Below are 11,338 nucleotides of genomic sequence, written 5' to 3'. Positions count from 1 at the left end.
CAAACATCTTAGACACTTAATCTGTAAATATTATAAACACAGAATTTTAACATGCATGATTTTAGATACTGATACTGGTATGCAAACTGTCAATGCTCTAGTCATCTATAGCAGCTACTTGGAGTTAATGAGAATATTCTGACATGGCAAACTGAGTATTTACCATGTATTTGACACAATTTAAAGTTTTTACACACATTAACTTAATTTCATGACATTGCTATCATTTCTTATGGTTTACCACCCTGTATCTGCCTGTTAATTATATTGAGTTTGATTTAAAATAGGACTGTAATTCTTTAACTTCTCATCAAACCCATCATCTTGATTCTAATAGTTGTGTTCTCAACACTCCATAGTGTAATCCTTATAAAACCTTCCATTACACCTCTGTTCTAAAGTCTGAAATGGCCTACAAGTCTTTTATGTGATCTTTCTTCTCCATCACCCTGACTTCATTTTCCATTACTTTCTTTGGTCATCCTGCTCCAGTCACAATAATCCATAAGCACACAGTACATCCGGAGTATTAGATCTAGTTCTTTCTTCTGCTCAGACCAAAGCCTATTATACATATCTATATCTATCTATGCTGGATAGCTTTAGTGTCAACTTGACACATCTGGGTTGAGGGAGCCTCAATTGGGGAATTGCCTCTATTGGACTGGCCTATGGCCAAGTCTGAAGGGCATCTTCTTGATGCGTGACTTGGGAGGGCCCAGCCCATTGTGGGTGGTGCCACCCCTGGGTGGTGCCACCCCCGGGCAGGTGGGCCTGTGTTGCATAAGAAAGCAGGTTAAGCAGGGGCCAAGGGAGCAAGCCAGTAAGCAGTGTTCCTCCATGGCCTGTGCTTCAGCTCCTGCTTCCAGGTTCCTGCCCTGAGTTCCTACCTTGGGCTCCCCGATGAACTGCGACCTTGGAGATGTAAGACAAATAAACCCTTTTCTCACCAAGTTGGTCAGAGTGTTTTTTCACAGCAATGAAGAAACAAACTAGGACAATCATCTATCTATCTGTGTATCATCTATCTATCTATCTATCTATCTATCTATCTATCTATCTATCATTTATTATCATCTATCATCATCTATCTATCAATCATCTGTCTATCTATCTATCTATCTATCTATCTATCTATCTATCATCTATCTATCATCTATCTCTCTTTCTTAAAGGCCCCAGTTTTTTGATCTTTCTTTAAAACTTTTCACATCCAAATTCCTTTTAAAGCTGTATACTGTATCACATGCTTTCTTCATCTCTTTATTTAAATTCCTTGCTGGGGGTAGCCTATGGTATTCACCAGTGCATCTCCAGAGCCCCAAACAGTGCCCAGTACATGCAAGACAGTTAGGTACTGACAAATTTATTTCTAAGGTAGATTTTCTTTCTTCAAGGTAACTACCTTGGTTTATAATGCCCAAGTTTCCCAGTTTCTGTACTGGATAAATGGTAAAAATACAGGGCGCCACAGACTGCTCTGGCTTCTTCCATGCTGAACAGGGATGTAGAGTGTGGCAATTGGAGTACCCCATCAGTGGGTCAATCTAAAATACTACCAAATTGCATATCTCTTATCTGTAAGGGGGAAAGAAAGTCCTTGAATCATGAATAGGAGATGTGAAGGAGAAGTAAAGGCAAGAGAAATTAGCATTACAAGTTCTAGTCAAGGAAATAGAAAATAGTCCGAACAGGGTAAATTTCAAATGTTCATATGAGAGTCCATTGGAATTTCTTGACAAGGGAGTTCCAAAAACATCCCTCTATTGAGTTCCTCCTCATTTTAATTTTGTCTGCCTAAGCAGGACTCATGAGTCATGGATTCAGGATTTTCTTTCAGGTATTTTGATAGTTGCTGGAGTAGTTAGAATCAGTGTCAGTTCCCTCTCAAAGGCTTCTAGATAGGGGGAGAAAACAAATTTATTTATCACTTTAGAACAGTAGTGGGTTGTCTCCCTTAGCTACAGGTGGGCATTACAGTATTGCAGACCAAGATTTGAAGTCTTACATCTGAGCATCACTTTCTGGTTAGGAACAAAATCATCAACAAGTTGGGTAACCTCTTCAGAGGATGGTGTGATAAGAATAGGATGTAGGAATTGGCTTGGCAGTTAGGGAAAAATTACCCCCCCCACCAAAGTAGCCAGTTTATTGGATAAAAGGCACAATGTTCTTGGGCCTCTTAGCAACATACTCCACTCCAAAGGCCAAAAATGTTTAAAGTATTTGGGACCTTTTATCTAATCCTTAAAAGATTTTAGGGTTACCTTCAGTGGGAGGAATGTTGGAGTAGCCAAAGGACCCATTAAAAGAAAAAAAGAAGGAAGAGTACCTTAAAAAAAAAAAAAAGAAACAGAAGATCTTATCAGAAAATAAGTATTCTCAAGATATATGAACCAATATTTTAGGACCAACTTTTCCAACAGAATCTTTTTTTACAAAATATTTTATTTATTATTTTTATTTTATGAGCATCACGCCTACATGTAAGTAAACGCACCCATGCAACACCTACAGAGTACAGAAGAGGCTCTCAGATGCCCTGGAACTGGAGTTATGGACAGTTGTTGGATGGCATGTTAGTGCTGGAATTCAAACCCGGGTCTTCTGCAAGAATAGTCAGTGTTCTTAACCACTGATCCATCTCTCCAGCCCAACAACAGAATCTTTACAGAATTGTAGATAAGAATACAAGTCCAGTGCCAGGCATGGTGGCACATACCTTTAATCCCAGCACTCCGGAGGCAGAGGCAGGTGGATCTCTTTGAGTTGAAGGCCAGCCTGATCTACATAGTGAGTTCCAGGACAGCTGGGGGTATAGAGACCCTGTCTCCAAAAGACCAAAAAAAAAAAAAAAAAAAAAAAAAAAAAAACCCAAAAAACAAGTCCCAGATCTAGCCTTGTTATTATCTTTCAGAGTGGCTGTACAATGAATTAATACATGTAAACAATTCAGTGTAGAGCTTGTTCCATAATATATGTTAAAATATCTGCTTTTACTAAGAAAACAAAAACAAAAACAAAATGAAAACCTAAGATCTATCAGAACCCATCAGCCTGTAGAGCTTAAAATCAGTAACAGTTAATACAATGCTTTGGAGGCCTTAATTCCAAAGAGCACTTCATTCTTGGTGATTTGGGGGTCTTTACTCTCCATGTGTCCTGTGGTCATCAAACTTTGCTCCCTTTCAGACTGTGTAAATTCCTCCTGAAGCCAGTGAATCTCTCCCTATCATCTTCTTCTGACACTGGGCTATCTTTCATGTTTTCTCACATTCCTGCTGTAACCCTAGGCAAAGTCATTTTCTTCAAGTGAGTGGGTATATTCTGCATTTGGTTTTGGACTTGTTGTTAAGCAAAACAGATGCTGTCTTAGGTTAAATGGTGCCACCTCCCAAAAGACATATCCATGTCCCAACATTTGGAACCTGCAAATGTAACTATATATATATACATACATATACCTATATAATCTTTAGATATAATGTAGAACCCTGAGACACTCTTCATTTACCCGCTACCCCCCAATCCCTCCAGACCCTCACTAATTGCTTTTTTAGCTTCTGTAAAATGCCTGGCTGCTGCTTTAGACATGCCTGGACATACCCTGGCATGCCCTGACCCCCACCTGCTATTCCCCACCCCCTTCCAGGAAACTATAGATTAAGCAAGCCTGCACATAAAAACTGCCCTATAAGGTAAAAACGGAGACTCCTGGCCCCACAGGTAACAGCACATTCCACAGCCCTGAGAATAGCACCTACCAATAAGAAGCTTCCAGGGTTGCGTCTTATATATCCAATCGGTTTAAAATTATGTTGGCGTGCGCAGGCTCCTTGAACCAAGCAAAATATATCTTCGGTATCCCCCCCTTGTCTAAAACCTATGAAAGGCTCCATTCTCCCTTACTCTGGGCTCTCAGGATGGATCTGCTGAGTTGGTGAGGTCTGAGAGCCTGAGCTTAAGCCCGAATAAACCATAAACCTTTGCTTTTGCATTTTGGTGTGTTGGGTCCTCGGTGGTCTTTTTGGGGTCCAGTGGGTGAAGTACAACATTTGGGGGCTCGTCCAGGATCCCCCCAGAGACCTCCAAGAGGAACTGACCCCAAAAGGTTTGTGATCAACCGGCTGGGTAAGTTTTTGTAAAATTGTGTTTGTCCCCCTGTCTTTTTGTCCACCTGTCTTTTCTATACTTTCTCTTTGGTCGCGGCCATCTGATCTCAGTTTTTTGTCACTGGAATGCTAGCAAGGCGACCTGAAGGATTCGGGAGACGTCTCCGTCCTCTTTGGGGTGGGTGTTCCCCACCGGACACCCCACCAGGACACTAGTCCATCTGAAACCTCAGAGGACCTTGCAACCCTGTTGGGACATGCGAGTCCTATCTGTACGGTCTTTGGCACAATTGAGCCAGGGAATCCACACAGCCAAGAGTCCAGACCATCTGAAAGCTGCAGTATAATTTGGGCCCTCTGTGTCGTTCTTTTGTGATCTTCGTTCTAATTTCTTTGTTGATATAACGGATGGGACTGATAAATACTATGGGAAACACCCCATCTTCCCCTCTAGATCTTACACTAGTCCACTGGGGGGATGTTAAGACGATTGCCCATAACAATAGTGTAGATGTAAAGAAAAAGAAATGGACAACTTTATGTTCAGTTGATTGGCCCTCCTTCAATGTTGGGTGGCCCCCTGAAGGGACTTTTAACCTGAGTTTGATTTCCAGGGTAGAGGACCACGTCTTCTACCCATGTACGGGCCACCAGGACCAGATCCCATACATCGTGACCTGGGGAGGCCTCATTGAATGACCCGATGGCCCCCTGCCTGGGTCAAGTCCTTCCTTCCCCCAATTAATCCAACTGCTCCCCCTCCACCTCTGCAGGTCTTCCCTCTCAGACCAAAGGCGGAAGAGAAACCCATTCTCCAGGGAGGCACAGAGGAGAATGACATCTTTCCCCATCCTACTCCTCTCAGACGGGCACCCTGCCAATGGTGCCACAAGTGCAGGCCTCGCCTCCTAACCCTGAGGAGCCACCATCGCTTCCACAGGGACCTGCACAGGCCACACGGAGCCAGAGGGGGGAGGCCCCCCAGCCTGATACCATTGTCCTCCCCCTCTGACCGGCAGGGCCCCCAGACAGAGAGGGCAATCAGCCCTTTCATTACTGGCCCTTTGCCACCAGTGATCTTTACAATTGGCGTTCACAGAATGTGCCTTTCTCTAAATACCCCAGGGAGTTGATTAACTTATTGGAAACTGTTCTCTTCACTCACCAGCCCACTTGGGACGATTGCCACCAGCTCCTGAGTGTCCTGTTCACTACTGAGGAGTGAAACAGGATCCTGGAGGCAACCCGGAAATTGGTTCCGGGCCCCACCGGGGACCCTACCACAGACCCAGGCATCATTAATGCCAGATTTCCCCACCAATATGTCTAAGGTCTATGATGTCAGACAGGGGCCCAAAGAGAGCCCAGCCTCATACTTAGAGAGGTTACAAGATGCCTTCTGGCGGTTCACTCTGTATGACCCAGAAGTGGAGGAATCAGCTCAAATTGTGATGTTTGCTTTCGTTAACCAGGCAGCCCCTGACATCAAGAGAAAGTTACAGTCTTTAGATAGACTAGGAGAAAAGAACCTTAGGGACTTAATAGCAGTGGTGGAAAAGGTTTATAATAGAGGGGAGACAGCAGAACAAAGAGAGGAAAGAAAAGAAAAAAGACAGGAAGCAAGCCTGACCAGGGTCCTGGAGAGACAACAGGCCCGCCACAAGAAGGACCTCAGAGAGATATTATTGGCAACCAAAGTATGGAAGGAACTCACCGGCGGGATCCAGACAACGAAATAAGGTAGGGAAAAACCAGTGTGCATACTGCAAGGAGGAAGGGCACTGGGTGAAGGACTGCCCCAAGAAGAATAAGCAATCAGCTAAGGTATTACTGGCTCTAATTGGGGATGAAGACAGTGACTAGGGGAGACGGGGCTCAGGTCCCCTCCCTGACCCCAGGGTAACCCTGAAAATAGAGGGGAAACCAATTGAGTTTATGGTGGATACTGGTGCCCAGAATTCGGTTTTATTGGAGCCAAGAGGGCCAGTGTCCTCCAGAACTACATGTGTACAGGGGGCAACAGGAACAAAGCCCTATTCATGGACTACACAAAGAACAGTAGATTTAGGGAAGGGCCGGGTTTCCCACTCATTTCTAGTAATCCCAGAATGTCCCTACCCACTTCTGGGCAGAGATTTATTGTAAAAAATGAGGGCACAGATCCACTTCACAGCTAAAGGAGCCACCCTGCTTCACAATTGGGCACCAGTTCAGGTTCTAGTCACCAAAGACCTGACTGAGGAATACAGACTCCATCAGGAGCTGATCCGACCAAACCCTGTCAGATTGGCTCCAAATATTTTCCCAAGCCTGGGCTGAAACAGGGGGTATGGGTCTGGCAGGACACAGGCCTCCTGGATATGTTGAACTCAAAGCAGGGGCGTACCCTGTTAAAGTGCGCCAGTATCCTATGCCCCTAGAGGCAAAACGTGGAATTACTCCACATATCAGAAGATTAATGGAACTGGGAGTGCTGAGAACAACCCAGTCTGCCTGGAACACCCCACTCCTGCCTGTCAAAAAGCCCCAATCCGGGGACTATAGACAAGTACAAGATTTGAGGGAGGTGAACAAGAGAGTTATTGACATTCATCCCACTGTCCCCAACCCTTATATGTTACTCAGTACCCTGCCACCAGATCGGCAATGGTATACAGTTCTGGACCTCAAGGACGCCTTCTTCATCCTGCCACTAGCTCCCAGCAGTCATCCCTACTTTGCCTTCAAATGGCATGATCTGGAGGCAGGGATCAGTGGCCAGCTGCCTGGACGCGACTGCCTCAAGGGTTTAAAAATTCTCCAACTATATTCGATGAGGCCCTGCATGAAGATCTGGGTGAGTACAGAGCCCAACACCCCGACATAAGCCTGTTACAATATGTAGATGACTTATTGATCGTGGCACTGGACCAGAAGTCCTGCCTGGAGGGGACAGAGGACTTACTCCACATACTTGGGGACTGGGGATACGGGCCTCAGCAAAAAAAGCTCAGATATGTCTGCAAGAAGTGACTTACCTAGAAAATGCTGGTGAAAACCAGGAGTCGCCTGGAGATGGGAGAATGTGGGGCCACAGACCTAAAGGCTGCTGTCTGTCTCTCGCCCTTTTAGACGCTACCACGGAGATGGGCCCTTCAAAATAGCAGCTGTGGTAAGTTCCAGAAAGATCAGACATTTTAGCTCAGTAGGCAAAGGGCATATACCCCAATTGTTTTGTTAGGGGAAGAGGAATTTACTGTTTGTTTGAATATACTGCTTGCCTGAATTTACTGCTTGAATTTACTAAATGTTAGGGGAAGAGGAATTTACTGTTTGTTTGAATATACTGCTTGCCTGAATTTACTGCTTGAACTTACTTGTTTAAATTTACTGCTTGTAACCAATTAACTCAACTGGAGACACAGGCATCCGGAGATAGAGGCAAAGTGCTACAGTCCCCAGAGCCTGACCTGTTCTGTGTCATGTCATGTCTGCTTACACAAGATAACAAGAAAGAATTGTACCAGGCACATATCAACCATCTCTCCCCGATTGAGACACCTGAAGGGAGTTGTAACATTTTTCTTGTTTTAAAGTTATTGGTTTGGGAAATGCTTGCTTTGAAACTATTGGCTGTATAAACACGGGCTTTTGTGTAATGGTTGTGGAAGCCTATATAATCTTTACCTAAAATTGTCTCAGGGTCGATCGCTCTGACGAGACCCGCATGTCTTAGAAGGACGGTCGGCCCCAGCTAGCTGGTTTAGTAAAACTCTGCTTGATTTTTGCATCTCTGTACTTGTGCATTTGTTCTCCAGAAGAGACCCACGGAGTCACGGACCCTAACACAGCTTCATCAGAAATGGTAAAAGGCATGCTGGGGGAGCAGTCACAACCACCTCAAGAGTCATTTGGGTCGAGCCATTGCCAATAGGTACATCGGCCCAAAAAGCTGAACTGATCACGCTTACCAAAGCCCTAAAGATGGGTAAAGAAAAGAGACTCAACGTCTACACAGATAGCAGATATGCATTTGCCACTGTGCATATCCATGGGGCCCTCTATCAAGAGAGGGGCCTCCTTACTGCAGAGGGAAAGACTGTTAAAAATAAACAAGAGATCTTAGACCTCCTGTAAGCCCTCTGGGGCCCAACAAAACTAGCCATAATCCACTGCCCGGGTCACCAAAAAGGAAACAACCCTACCCAGAAGGGAAATAATCTTGCTGACAGGACAGCTAAAGAAATAGCCCTGACCTCCACGATCCTGCCCATTCTTGTTGATTCCGGAGCAAGGGAACTGCCTAAAATTCCCCACTATAGAAAGGGCCAAAGTCAAAATTAAGGAAGGAAATCAAGCCATTGAAAACATTGTTAGGCATTGTCATGCCTGCCAATTAACCAACTCAGCTCCGTCCCATGCTAACCCAGGATCCCGGAGCAGAGGGACATGACCGGGTACGTATTGGGAGACTGATTTCACTGTGATCAAACAGGGAAAATTTGGATATAAATATTTACTAGTATTCATAGACACCTTCTCTGGATGGACTGAGGCCTACCCAACCAAGCATGAGACTGCTCACGTGGTGGCCAAGAAGCTAATTGAAGAGATCCTGCCCACGTATGGTTTCCCAACTACAATTGGATCAGATAATGGGCCAGCCTTTGTCTCTCAGGTAAGCCAGGGAATAACTACTGCACTGGGGGCCAATTGAAAACTGCATTGTGCTTATAGACCCCAGAGTTCAGGACAGGTAGAAAGAATGAGTAGCTTTAGAGACTGGTGCAGACTGGGTGGCTCTCCTCCCCTTTGCCTTTTTTAGAGTAAGAAACACTCCATACCAGATGGGTTTGACCCCCTTTGAAATCATGTATGGAAACCCCCCTCCTATGATACCTAGCCTCCAAGCTGACCTAGTATCGACCTTGGGAGACCAGGACCTACTGGACTCACTCCAGTGGTTAGAACTAACCTACCAATGGGTCTGGCCGCAACTCAGAGCCATATATGAAGCTGCTGTCCCCCCACAACCCCACAGGTTTAAACCAGGTGACTGGGTCTTCATCCACAGACACCAACGGAAAAATCTCGAGCCAAGATGGAAGGGCCTCTTCGTGATCCTCTTGACGACTCCTACCGCACTCAAAGTGGACGGCATCGTGGCTTGGGTGCACTACTCCCACACAAAACCTGCCGCCCCATTTGCAGTCCTAGAGGATTACAAGGGAGACACCTGGAAGGCATCCCCACACCCTTCGAATCCATTCAGGCTCCGTATCCAATGAGACCCTTCCTGCTAACCTGTCTATTGTTGATATTGAACTGCTTATCAGCTGATGGCACCTTTCCTGCAAGTAACATAAATCCCCATATGCCCCAAAACTTAACTTGGGTAATCACCAACGCCGCCACGGGGATGGTCATCAACTCTACCTCCAAGACAGCCTCTCCCAACACTTGGTACCCCGACCTTTGGGTTGACCTCTGTGACATCTTTGAAGGAGAATGGGAACCTCATGACCAGACCCCCTTTCCTCCCTTCGGCTGCCGAGACCCCGGCCCCAGATCATGCATGCGAAGCCTCGCCATCTGCTTTTGTCCAGGCCATGGACGCAGCAGACAAGTTAAGAACAATTGTGGGAGACCTGGGGATTATTATTGCACTGATTGGGGCTGTGAGACCACTGGCACATACTGGTGGAAAGGGTCATCAACCAGGGATCTAATAACCCTACAACGGGCCCCCAGATCTACCACCCTGGGATGGGGAGGGACCACTGCAGGAGGTAAGGGGGGCCCTGCGCCCAACCACGGTGCAACCCCCTCATAATTCGGTTCACTGAGAAAGGAAAACAGTCTATGGGGTGGGATGTAGGACACACATGGGGCCTATGGCTATACGCTGCAGGGAGAGACCCTGGGGCCCTCTTTACCGTTCAACTCCTCCTCCAACAGGTCATCCATGCACTGGGACCCAACCAAGTCCTAAATCCCCCCCCAGATGATTCTCATAAATCTTCTCCAGCTAAACCCCCTCCTGGACCTCCCACTGCCGAAACCTATACTCCTGTGCCAACAACTCAGGCTCTTGAGTCCTCAAGGGCAAATCCTATTCCTCCCCCTCCTGCCACTACCCCAACCCGGGAAACTCTTTTGCAGATGCTAAATTCATGTTATTACTTCCTCAATGCAACCAACCCGAATGCTACCCACTCTTGCTGGCTCTGCTATGGTGTTGCACCCCCTTCCCATATTATGAGGGAATTGCTGTACGAGGAACGTTCTCCCTCGTGGATTACACAGAATGCAGATGGCTATCAAATGTTTCTCTTACCCTATCTCAGGTAACTGGCATTGGGACCTGTGTTGGCCAGATCCCACTGACCTATACGAGCCTCTGCAACACCATCCTCCTCCTTAATGTCACAGGGAGGGGGCAGTTCCTCCTGCCTCACAATGACACCTGGTGGGCCTGCACCACAGGACTAACAGCCTGTGTAAATCAGAAAGTCCTGCAGAGAACATCTGGTTTCTGTGTTATCAGACTCCTGCCTAGAAGCACCTACCACACTCATGAAGATTTCTTAATCCTCTATACTAGTCTAAAAGGCCCAAGAACTACCAGCCTCACTAGACTTAGAAGGGAGCCAATAACCACAGTAACCTTAAGTCTATTCATTGGGACAGGGATTGCTGCTGGGATAGGGACAGGAGCCACAGCCTTGGCAAGACAAGATCAGCATTATTCCCAGCTCAGATCCAGCTTAGATTCAGATCTCCTACGAGTCGAGGAGTCAATTACTCACCTACAAGACTCCCTGAGCTTGCTGGCTGAGCTAGCCCTGTAAAATCGTAGGGGATTAGACCTCCTGTTCTTACAGCAGGGTGGTCTATGTGTCGCCCTAAGAGAAGAATGCTGTTTTTATAGGCACCACTCAGGATTAATAAAGGATAACATGGCCAAAATAACAGAAGGGTTGGAACAGAGGAGACTAGAACGAGAGGCCAGACAGTGATGGTTTGAGTCCTGGTTCAACCAATCTCCCTGGTTGACAACCCTCATCTCCACTCTCTTAGGTCCCCTTACAGTTTTATTTTTAATACTCACCTTTGGGCCACACATCCTCAATAGATTAGTACAGTTCATGAAGGACAGGTTAGGCACCATCCAACTTATGGTTCAGAGGCAACAAGTCTATATGCCCCTTAGCACGATCCCCCCAGATACCTGTGAGCTGGCCGAC

Source organism: Nannospalax galili, unplaced genomic scaffold, assembly GCF_000622305.1.
Source record: "Nannospalax galili isolate Female #2095 unplaced genomic scaffold, S.galili_v1.0 scaffold999, whole genome shotgun sequence".
Lineage (NCBI taxonomy): Eukaryota > Metazoa > Chordata > Mammalia > Rodentia > Spalacidae > Nannospalax > Nannospalax galili.
Note: the sequence above shows the minus strand (reverse complement) of the source record.